Source organism: Arachis hypogaea, chromosome 18, assembly GCF_003086295.3.
Source record: "Arachis hypogaea cultivar Tifrunner chromosome 18, arahy.Tifrunner.gnm2.J5K5, whole genome shotgun sequence".
NCBI lineage: Eukaryota > Viridiplantae > Streptophyta > Magnoliopsida > Fabales > Fabaceae > Arachis > Arachis hypogaea.
In genome coordinates, this window is record NC_092053.1 from 56,612,938 (window position 1) to 56,625,606 (window position 12,669).

The 12,669-nt window shown below is 39.2% G+C and overlaps 1 non-coding gene across 1 annotated transcript; it reads right to left on the minus strand.

Moving 5' to 3' along the window:
• Positions 1–12,106: 12,106 nt before the first annotated feature.
• LOC112774389 (small nucleolar RNA R71) lies at positions 12,107–12,214 on the minus strand. Its single transcript, XR_003188881.1, has one exon. It is a non-coding gene; the product is annotated as a small nucleolar RNA R71 (small nucleolar RNA).
• Between the last annotated feature and the right edge of the window lie 455 nt (positions 12,215–12,669).

Sequence of the window (12,669 nt, forward strand, 5' to 3'; positions counted from 1 at the left end):
TGATAATTGTTGAATTGATAATGCATAATAGTATTGATGATTGTGATGAATTATGATGTTAATTTTGATGTTGAGGTTGGATTGTGGTAACTATGGGGATTTATGATGAGGTATGGTGAATGATGCTTATGAATAGTGAGAATGTGCCAAGTTGCTAATGTTAGAATCTTGATGTAGATATTGTGGATTTTTGTTAAACTATGGTAAATTGAATGATAAATTAGGTGTAGAAATGATAGAGAAAATGGAATGGTAAGTGATGAAATATATGGATGTGATTGTGGGTGTTGAATGGTGAATTTTGACATGATTTAGAATGTATGTTGATTGGTTTGGTTTTGGGAGTTTTGGAAACTAGAAAATTTACAAAACCTTATTTTTACTGAACTTTGGCAGCTCATAACTTGAGTCTCAAACCTTGAAATTGAGTGATCTTTGTTTTAAATTGAAGATGATTTAAATATCTTTAAAATGAAATAAAGTTTAAGGAAAACGGAGTTTTGCAGAGGAAGTTATAAACATCGGAAGTTCGAAGCAAAAATCAGAAATTCTGCAGTTTTAAAATTTTTCTAACTTTACTACAGCATGCATACGCGACCCAGTGCATACGACGCGAGCATTCACCACTACCTGGGAATCTTGCATACGTGAAAGCTCGATTTTACCCGTTGCATACGCAAATTTTTAACACAACGATGTGAGCATTCCATTCCGGTTGGAACACTCGCGTACTCGAGCAGGGTGCCGCGTACGTGGACGGGCTTTGTTTTTAACGTGTGCGTACGCACGGCAGGGGTGTATGTACGCGCAATCCCTGTTTTGCTGAAAAATTGTTTTTCTTCATTTTCAAGGGTTCTCTAGCTTTCTAAACTTCTTTTATTACTGTTTAAGACAACTATCCAGTAATTAGGTCTTAAGACTAATAGAGAAGAGTTAGTGACTTAAATTGGTGAAATTATGTATGAGTTTAGAAGACGCAGACTTAGGTTTCTGAAGTTGCGAGTGAACCAGCAGAGTACTAGATTGGCGGTGAATATGAGAACTTAAGAGTTGATAATAATTGATAATACTGAGTGTGATCACTAAAAACGATTGAGATATTCTGTCTTATACTAATGTTGCTGAACACTATGCACCTGACAAGGACGATTGGCTAATCTTGCTTGTCGAGGTTGCGACGGCGGTGTAAGGACGGTTGGTTAATCCCGCTTACATTGAGATGTGAGGTCTGTGGCAGAGTATTCCACTTGCATTCTTTCGGGTCACAAGAGTGTGACCGGCACTATATCCATGGGTAATGTGCCCGGCACTATATCCGTGGGGGGTTCCCGTTTATATATTCGTGACCGAAAGGCGACATTCCTATGGGAATGTGTCGGGTTCGCAGTTGAACCGACAATGTGATATCACAGTCAATAGGACAGGCATTCATCATGTGCATTTTCTATGTGTTTGCTTGCTTTGTTTACTTGCATACTATGCCTAATTGTATAACATGCTTAAGTGCTTCTTGATTTACTTGCTATATGTTCATGTCCTGGGTCAAGCAATACGACCCGGGTTGATTAAAGACAAGACGACCGACCTGTTCAGGTCTGGAATCCCCGACCTCTTCTCAAAGAGGTTGGTCAAATTGCCATGGGAGCCCAAAGCAAGCCCAAATAAAGGAGCACAGCCCAAATCTAAAGGCGATCCGAGCCCAGAAAGATAAAGCGGCTCCTGGTGCACGAAATTGTGATCACACTTTTCACAACTCCGCACAACTAACCAGCAAGTGCACTGGGCCGTCCAAGTAATACCTTACATGAGTAAGGGTCGATCCCATGGAGATTGTCGGCTTGAAGCAAGCTATGGTCATCCTATAAATCTTAGTCAGGCGGATTCAAATGGTTATGAGGTTTTGATAATTAAAAGATAAATAAAATGTAAATTAAGATAAAGATACTTATGTAATTCATTGGTGGGAATTTCGTATAAGCGTTTGGAGGTGCTTTGTTGCTTCTGAAACTCGGCTTTCCTATTGTCTTCTTCCAATCATGCATGCTCTCTTCCATGGCAAGCTGTATGATCCTCTCGAATGAAAAATACCAGGTACGATCTCTGCACGGCTAATCAACTGTCAGATTTCTCGTCTCGGATGAAAAATACCAGGCACAGCTACCGCACGGCTAATCATCTGTTAGTTCTCACTAGCGTCGGAATAGGATCTCTCTATCCTTTTGCACACTGTCACTGCGCCCAACATTCGCAAGTTTGAAGCTCGTCACAGTCATCCCTTCCCAGATCCTACTCGGAATACCACAGATAATATACTCGGTTCATGGATTAGAGACCCAAGATAATATACTCCAGCTGTCGTCTAATGACTATGTTGAACATCATGTAGACCACTTGTGGTTGTAAGGCACGCGAATCTAGGCTAAGCGAGTAACGAAGATAGTGGGTGATTGTCACGGGTCACCCCTTCATTCTGACTTAACTGAATTAAGTACGAGAGTATATCTTGGAGAAGAAGTAGGCGTGACTCTAAAGAAAAACAATAGTACTTGCATTAATTCATGAAGAACAGCAGAGCTCTACACCTTAATCTATGAGGTGTATAAACTCCACCGTAGAAAATACATAAGAGAAAAGAGGTTTAGGCATGGCCGAATGGCCAGCCTCCAAATGTGAACAATGGCATAAGCTCTCTAATACAATAGTAAAAAGTGCTATTTATACTAAACTAGTTACTAGGGTTTACAGAAATTGAGTAACTAAGTGCAGGTAGTGCAGAAATCCACTTCTGGGGCCCACTTGGTGTGTGATTGAGCTGAGCATTGAGCTTTACACGTGCATAGCCCTTTTCTGGAGTTAAAGACCAGCTTGGATGCCAGTTTGGGCGTTTAACTCCAATTTTGGTGCCAGTTCTGGCGTTTTACACCAGAAAAGGGTCTCTGGCTGGCGTTTAACGCCAGTTTGGGCCATCAAATCTCAGGCAAAGTACGGACTATTATATATTACTGGAAAGCCCAAGATGTCTACTTTCCAACGCAATTGAGAGCATGCCAATTGGGCTTCTGTAGCCTCAGAAAATCCACTTTGAATGCAGGAGAGTTAGAATCCAACAGCATCTGCAGTCCTTTCTCAGCCTCTGAATCAGACTTTTGCTCAGGTCCCTCAATTTCAGCCAGAAAATACCTAAAATTATAGAAAAACACACAAACTCATAGTAAAGTCCAGAAATGTAATTTTTGCATAAAAAATAATAAAAATATAATAAAAAGTAACTAAAACATACTAAAAACTATGTAAAAACAATGCCAAAAAGGGTATAAAATATCCGCTCATCAGCTCCCTAAAGGATAAGATAAGATAACTATCTTATCCCCAGAAAGGTCACTCCACACCATTTTAAATACACTAGAGCACCCAGGTATAACTCATACTCTGATTCTACTAAAAACCTGCTTAAAGCCTATGCTAACTTAAGCATCGGAGTCTCTTGCAGGTACCACCACCCTCCGGTGACAAAGGATCAGCAGCATCTCCAGCTCCACCAGTTCCATCAACATCAAGTCGGACACGACAGCTCCGACCACCACAGCAGATTTCATCCGAGATTGACCTTCAGTTTCAGGTAACCCTCGGAACATTGGCACCGTTGCCGGGGAACCTGGAAGTCATCCCATCACCATGGCGGGCAACATGGACAACAATCACAACTCTGATTTAGAAGACAGGACACCACATAAGAACGCGGACACCACACCAAAAGATACTTCTCAGCCAAACGGAGACAAACACCCTCCAAACACAGAAATTCTAGAAGCTCTCCTAGAACAGTAGAATCGTCTCAAGCAGCTCGAACAGGAGGCCGAATACCAGCGCGAAGCCGAAAGAAACCTCCAAAGAGAAACTAAACGACGTCGAGAGTTAGAGGACAAATTGCTAAAGCTCAAAGCTGACCTTAGAGCCAAAACCATTCAACCTCATCACGGGGACAGCCCCCACAAGGATCAAGACCCCTTCACAAAAGAAATCATGAAAGCTAAAGTTCCAAAAGACTTTAAAGCTCCCGATATGACCCCTTATGACGGAACCTCTGACCCGAGCCATCATCTCAGCAATTTCAGAAGCAGAATGTATCTCACTGATGCCTCAGACGCTATTCATTGCAAAGCCTTCCCAACTACCTTGACAAAAACGGCAATCAAGTGGTTCGACAGCTTGCCCTCTAGATCCATCACAAGTTTTGACGACTTAGCCCAAAAATTTCTTGCTAGATTCTCCATCCAGAAGGACAAGGCCAAACACGCCCCTAGCTTGTTAGAAATCAAACAAGGTGACAGGGAAAGTCTCCGATCTTATATGGAAAGATTTAACATGGCATGCCTGGACATACAAAGCCTACCAACAGAAGCAGCCATCATGAGTCTCATCAATGGCCTGCGAGAAGGGCCCTTTAGTCACTCTATATCAAAGAAACACCCAACATCTTTAAATGAAGTGCAGGAATGAGCAGAGAAGTATATCAATATGAAAGAAAATTCTCGGCTAGGAGAGACCTCGAAACCCGAATTCTCCTCCTACCCCTCCCGGGATAAGGACAAAGAGTCCAAAAAGAGAGAAGATCAACAAGGAGAGAAACCCAAAAAATACCACAATTACACCCCTCTTTGGGTGTCTCTTGTGGATGTTTTCCGAGAAGTGTGCCACACTGAGAAGATTCCACCACCTCGCCCAATCAAAAGCAAAAAAGGAGGCAAAAATTGGATAGAATACTGTGAATACCACCGAATCTATGGACATCCTACCAACGAGTGCTTCGACTTGAAGAATGTCATAGAAAAATTGGTAAGAGAAGGGCGACTAGATCGATACTTAGCCAACAAGATGGATGAAACCAGAAAAAGAAGAAGAGATGAGGAGGTCGGACGAACAGAGCGACCACCTCACACCCCGGAGAGGCATATTCATATTATAAATGGAGGATTCGCTGGAGGTGGGATCTCAAAATCATCTCGCAAAAGGCACTTCAAAAAAGTAAATCATGTTAAGGGAGAAGGATTACCTAACCTCCCTGCTATTACCTTCACCCAAGAAGATGCGGCGGGCATCATCCCGGGACATGATGATCCCATGGTCATTACTGTTATATTGGCCAATACTAATCTCCACCGGACACTGGTGGACCAAGGAAGCTCAGCAGATATCTTGATTAAACCTGCTTTCGACAAACTCGGCCTATAAGAAAAAGAGCTCAGGGCATATCCAAACAACTTGTTTGGACTGGGAGACACTCCAATCCAACCACTTAGATATATCTCTCTATACACAACCTTCGGCAAGGGAACTCGATCAAGGACTGATAAATCCCAATTTTGTGGTTTATATTGTGTAGAATTTAGGCAGTTTTGTCAATATTTCTCACACTTATTCACAAGAAATGCATGGTTTTGTGTTCACTTCCTAATATTGCTCCATGATGAAAAACATGCTTGTTTTGCTTTAAAATTGCCATATTTTAATCCCCTTCTATTGCCACTCGATGCCGTGATGTATTTGTTGAGTGATTTCAGGAATTATAGGGTAGGAATGGCCTAGAAGAGAGAAAGAAAGTATGCACAAAAGGGAGGAACATGAAGATTTGAATTTTTGGGAAAAGCAGCATTGGCGCGCACGCGTGGATGAGGACGGTTGGAAGCGGCGCGCAAGGATGAACGCATCCGTGCGGATCAGAAGATTCCTATCGACCCGCACGCGCACTTGGTGTGCACGCGTGGATCACAAAAGCAATCGGCACGCACACACGCGGGAAGCTGCACGTGACCTCATTAAAGGAAATCGTGCCTGGCAATTTCTGAGGCTCATCAGGCCCAAATTCAAGCTGTTTCTGCATGGAAAAGACCCAAGGATGCTAGGGAGAAAGGGGGGATCAATCATTTTACACTAAGACACAATTTTAGCTAATTTTTGGTTCTTTATTCTTCTATTCCTCTCTAGATCTAGTTTTAATTTGATCTTCCCTCGTTGAATTGTGAAGTGGATCTTGTTAATTACTAGTTTTAATTGTTCAATTTGAATTCCTTAGTATAATTTTGCTTAGATCTTGTGATAGTTTTATGAATTCTTGTCAATTGTCATTTTATACCCATTTCATGAATGTTGTGAATCTTGACTTGTTGATGTTACATTGATGATTTCTATGTTTAATTGTGTTGTTTGGATGATTGTGTGTTGATAATTGTTAGTGGGTACTTGTTGATTTCAATTCAATTGCTATTTTGAACATGTCTTTTGTTAATGGTTACCATATGTTTGATGAATTGTTTACTTTGATTATGGAGTAGTTCTCTTTACTCTTGGCTTAGGCTAAGGGAATTGGGTAAACTTTAGTCATTGAGTCTAATAGATTTGATGATTTGGGAACCCTTAGTGGTCAATTTGATAGCCATTGACGCTAACCTTATTAAGTCAATTAGTAGTGAGGTTAGAACTTATGGGTTGATGTTGACCAAACCATTTGACGTACATCAAGTATAAAAGTAGAGTTAATGCGTTTGGTTCCTCATAATTGTCAAGATATGGTTATTAGACAAGGATGGTGACCCTAATTCCCATGCCTAGCCAAGAGTTGCTTTTATCATTTCTATTTGAAAACCCAAATTCTTAATTACTTGACTTAGTTATAGTTATTTGCTTAGTTTAGAATAGAATTATATTGGATGTTACTTGTTAATTTGGAATTGCTCATATCTTGCTTAGTTATTTGAATTAGTTTCTTGCAATTTAATATTGCTTGTTTGTTAAGATTCCTAGTTTACATTCTTGCTCGTGACTCACAACCCCGGATTTCTAACCAATGTTGAAGCACATGTTTGCCCATTCCTTGTGAGACGACCTAAGGTTTGAATACTTCGGTTATTTCTATTGGGGTTGAACTTGTGACAACCAAATCCCTCTTCTAAATTTGATACTCGAGGCTTGTTGTTGGTAGAGCTATACTTGCAATGCAATTTCATTGAGAAAAATCTTTACCGACAATAGTCCTTGCCGCTATCAAGGACATTCAACATAGACTACATCGTAGTCAACGTGAGCTCAGCCTAGAACGCCTTGATAGGTCGGACAACACTGAATCAGCTTGCCGCAGTAGTTTCGACTCCACATCTATGCATGAAATTTCCAACTTCAGAAGGGATTGCCACAATAAAAGGAGACCAGAAAATCACACGACGATATTACAACGAAACTCTAAACCCTAGAGGCAAAGGAGAAGAAATCAACACTATCGACCTTGGAGGAGTTCGAGGTCGGGAAGAACTTCGTCCACAGCCTGAGGGCGAGATAGAGGAAGTCCAGATCGGGGATGTTCCAGATAGGACAACAAATATCGGGGTGACCTTGAAAAGAGATATAAAAGAGCCACTGATACAGTTCTTAAAGGATAATGCCGACCTTTTTGCATGGAAGGCCGCAGACATGCCGGGCATAGACCCCAAACTAATGTGCCACAAACTGGCAGTATACCCGAGATCTCGGCCAGTACAATAGAGGCGTAGAAAACTCGAATCGAAAAGATCCCAAGCTGTGGAAGAACAGGTGCAAGCCTTACTGGAGGCAGGATTCATAAGAGAAGTCAAGTACCCACTATGGCTAGCCAATGTTGTCTTGGTAAAAAAGTCAAATGGGAAGTGGCGAATGTGCACTAACTACACTGATCTCAATAAAGCCTGCCCAAAAGATCCCTATCCACTCCCAAGTATAGACACCCTAGTGGACGCCTCCTCTGGATACAAGTACCTCTCCTTCATGGATGCTTATTCAGGGTACAATCAAATCCCGATGTACCCACCTGATCAAGAAATGACCTCATTCTTAACCCTAAAAGTAAATTACTGTTATGTCGTCATGCCATTCGGACTCAAAAACACAGGAGCTACCTACCAAAGATTGATGAACAAAGTCTTCGCAGATGATGAGCGGATAATTTATACGCTTTTTGGCATTGTTTTTAGTATGTTTTTAGTAGAATCTAGTTACTTTTAGGGATGTTTTCATTAGTTTTTATGTTAAATTCACATTTCTGGACTTTACTATGAGTTTGTGTGTTTTTCTGTGATTTCAGGTATTTTTTGGCTGAAATTGAGGGACTTGAGCAAAAATCAGATTCAGAGGTTGAAGAAGGACTGCTGATGCTGTTGGATTCTGACCTCCCTACACTCAAAGTGGATTTTCTGGAGCTACAGAACTCGAAATAGCACGCTTCCAATTGCGTTGGAAAGTAGACATCCAGGGCTTTCCAGAAATGTATAATAGTCCATACTTTGGCTAAGTTTAGACGACGCAAACTGGCGTTCAACGCCAACTCTCTGCCCAAATCTGGCGTCCAGCGCCAGAAAAGGATCCAAAACCAGAGTTGAACGCCCAAACTGGCACAAAAACTGGCGTTCAACTCCAAGAAGGACCTCTACACGTGCAACACTCAAGCTCAGCCCAAGCACACACCAAGTGGGCCCCGGAAGTGGATTTATGCATCAATTACTTACTCATGTAAACCCTAGTAGCTAGTTTATTATAAATAGGACCTTTTACTATTGTATTTGAAGTCTTTTTGACCATCTTTAGATTATCCGTTGATCTATTGATCACGTTTTGGGGGCTGGCCATCTCGGCCATGCCTGGACCTTTCACTTATGTAATTTTAAACGGTAGAGTTTCTACACTCCATAGATTAAGGTGTGGAGCTCTGCTGTTCCTCAAGGATTAATACAAAGTACTACTGTTTTCTATTCAATTCATCTTATTTTGTTTCCAAGATATCCATTCGTACCCAAGAACATGATGAAGGTGATGATTATGTGACGCTCATCATCATTATCCCTTTTGAACGCGTGCCTGACAAACACTTCCGTTCTACATGCAACAAGCTAGAATGAATATCTCTTAGATCTCTTAATCAGAATCTTCGTGGTGTAAGCTAGAATGATGGCGGCATTCAAGAGAATCCGGAAAGTCTAAACCTTGTCTGTGGTATTCTGAGTAGGATTCAATGATTGAATGACTGTGACGAGCTTCAAACTCGCGAGTGCTGGGCGTTAGTGACAAACGCAAAAGGAGGGTGAATCCTATTCCAGCATGATCGAGAACCGACAGATGATTAGCCGTGCTGTGACAGAGCATGTGAGCATATTTTTCACTGAGAGGAGGGGATGTAGCCACTAACAACGGTGATGCCCTTGCATAAAGCCAGCCATGGAAAGGAGTAAGACTGATTGGATGAAGATAGCAGGAAAGCAGAGGTTCAGAGGAACGAAAGCATCTCCATTCGCTTATCTGAAATTCTCACCAATGAATTACATAAGTATTTCTATCCTTACTTTATGTCTTATTTACATAATATATTGTAGCCCATATGAGTCAACTTAACTGAGATTTACAAGGTGACCATAGCTTGCTTCATACCAACAATCTCCGTGGGATTCGACCCTTACTCACGTAAGGTATTACTTGGACGACCCAGTGCACTTGCTGGTTAGTTACACGGAGTTGTGAACCATGGTCTTGGCATCATGTTTTTGGCGCCATTTCCAGGGAAAGAAAGAGCAATGAATTTTACATAATTAAAGTGTAATCACGATTCCGCGTACCAAGTTTTTGGCGCCGTTGCCGGGGATTGTTCGAGTTTGGACAACTGACGGTTCATCTTGTTGCTCAGATTAGGTAATTTTCTTTTTGTTTTCTTTTCAAAAATTTTTCAAAAATATTTCAAAATTTTCTCCTTTGTTTTCGAAAAAAAAAATAATATAAAAATGTTTTCAAAAATTTTATTCAAAATTTTTAAGAATGAATTCTAGTGTTTCATGAAGCATGTGAAGCCTGGCTGGCTGTAAAGCCATGTCTAAATTCTTTTGGACTGAGGCTTCCAACCATCAGCTGTTATACGACTGTAGGGTATGTCAGGCATGTCATGTCTGAATTACATGCTGAAGCTTGGCTGGCCATTGGCCATGTCTAGTGTTTTGGACCGGAGCTTTTATTGAAAGCTTGGCTGGCTAGTGAGCCATGTCTAATTCCTGGACTGAAGCTTTAGACTAACATGGCAAGATCCCTGGAATTCATATTAAAAATTTTGGAATCCTTATTTTTCTTTCTTTCTAAATAATTTTCGAAAAATATAAAATAAAAATCCAAAAAAATTAGAAAATCATAAAAATAAAAAAAATATTTTGTGTTTCTTGTTTGAGTCTTGAGTCATATCATAAGTTTGGTGTCACTTGCATATGCATCTTGCATTTTTCGAAAATATCATGCATTCATAGTGTTCTTCATGACCTTCAAGTTGTTCTTGGTAAGTCTTCTTGTTTGATCTTGATATTTTCATGTTTTGTGTCTTTTCTTGTTTTACATGTGCATTTTTCGTTTCTTAGAGTCTAAACATGAAAGATTTCTAAGTTTGGTGTCTTGCATGTTTTCTTTGCATAAAAAAAAATTTTTTTTAAATTGTGTCTATGATGTTCATCTTGACATTCAAAGTGTTCTTGGTGTCATCTTGACATTCATAGCATTCTTGCATGCATTCATTGTTTTGATCCAAAAATTTTCATGCATTGCATCATTTTCATGTTTTTCATAAAAATTTCAAAAATCAAAAAAATATCTTTCCCTTTTTCTCCTTATCAAATTCGAAAATTTGGATTGACCTTTTCAAAAATTTTTAAAATCAAGTTGTTTCTTATGAGTCAAATCAAATTTTCAATTTGAAAATCTTATCTTTTTCAAAATCTTTTTCAAAAATCAAATCTTTTTCAAATTTCTTAGTTATTTTCAAAAATTCCAAAAATATTTTTCAAAAATATTTTTCTTATTTTTATATCAAATTTTCAAAAATAACAATAGCAATTAATGTTTTGATTCAAAAATTTCAAGTTTGTTACTTGCTTGTTAAGAAAGATTCAAACTTTAAGTTCTAGAATCATATCTTGTGATTTCTTGTGAATCAAGTCATTAATTGTGATTTTAAAAATCAAATCTTTTTCAAAAACAATTTCAATCATATCTTTTCAAAAATATCTTCTTATCTTTTTCAAAAACATGATTTCAAAATATCCTCTCTAACTTCCTAACTTGTTATCTTTTCAAAATTGATTTTCAAATTTGTTTCAACTAACTAACTAAATTTTTGTTTGTTTCTTAACTTTTTCAAAACTACCTAACTAACTCTCTCTCTCTCTCATTTTCGAAAATATCTTCCCCCTTTTTCAAAATTTCTTTTTAATTTATTAATTATTTTAATTTTTAAATCTTAATTTTCGAAAATTACTAACATTTTTCAAAAACTATTTGCAAAAATCACTAACTCTTTTTCAAAAATTATTTTCGAAAATTCCTTCTCTCTCATCTTACTCTATTTATTTATTCATCTACTAACATCTCATCTCACATCTCAACCCTCCTCACAGTTGTGTTTCTTCCATTATATTACATTCTTTGTCTCCCCCTCTTCTTCTACTCACACAGGGATCCCTATACTGTGGTATAAAGGATCTCTATTATTATTATTATTTTTCTATGCCCTCTTCTTTGTCATATGAGCAGGAGCAAGGATAAGAACATTCTTGTGGAAGCAGATCCAGAACCTGAAAGGACTCTGAAGAGAAAATTAAAAGAAGCTAAACTACAACAATCCAGAGATAACCTTTCAGAAATTTTCGAACAGGAAGAGGAGATGGCAGCCGAAAATAATAATAATGTAAGGAAGATGCTTGGTGACTTTACTGCACCTAATTCCAATTTACATGGAAGAAGCATCTCCATTCCTGCCATTGGAGCAAACAACTTTGAGCTGAAACCTCAATTAGTTTCTCTGATGCAGCAAAACTGCAAGTTTCATGGACTTCCATCTGAAGATCCTTTTCAGTTCTTAACTGAATTCTTGCAGATATGTGATACTGTTAAGACTAATGGAGTAGATCCTGAAGTCTACAGGCTCATGCTTTTCCCTTTTGCTGTAAGAGACAGAGCTAGATTATGGTTGGACTCTCAACCCAAAGACAGCCTGAACTCTTGGGATAAGCTGGTCACGACTTTCTTAGCCAAGTACTTTCCTCCTCAAAAGCTGAGCAAGCTTAGAGCTGATGTTCAAACCTTCAGACAGAAAGATGGTGAATCCCTCTATAAAGCTTGGGAAAGATACAAACAGATGACCAAAAAGTGTCCTTCTGACATGCTTTCAGAATGGACCATCCTGGATATATTCTATGATGGTTTATCTGAGTTATCAAAGATGTCACTGGACACTTCTGCAGGTGGATCCATTCACCTAAAGAAAACGCCTGCAGAAGCTCAAGAACTCATTGACATGGTTGCTAATAACCAGTTCATGTACACTTCTGAAAGGAATCCTGTGAGCAATGGGACGCCTATGAAGAAGGGAGTTCTTGAAGTTGATACTCTGAATGCCATAATGGCTCAGAATAAAATATTGACTCAGCAAGTCAATATGATCTCTCAGAGTCTGCATGGAATGCAAGCTGCATCCAACAGTACTCAAGAGGCATCTTCTGAAGAAGAAGCTTATGATCCTGAAAACCCTGCAATAGCAGAGGTAAATTATTTAGGTGAACCTTATGGAAACACCTATAACTCATCATGGAGAAATCATCCAAATTTCTCATGGAAGGATCA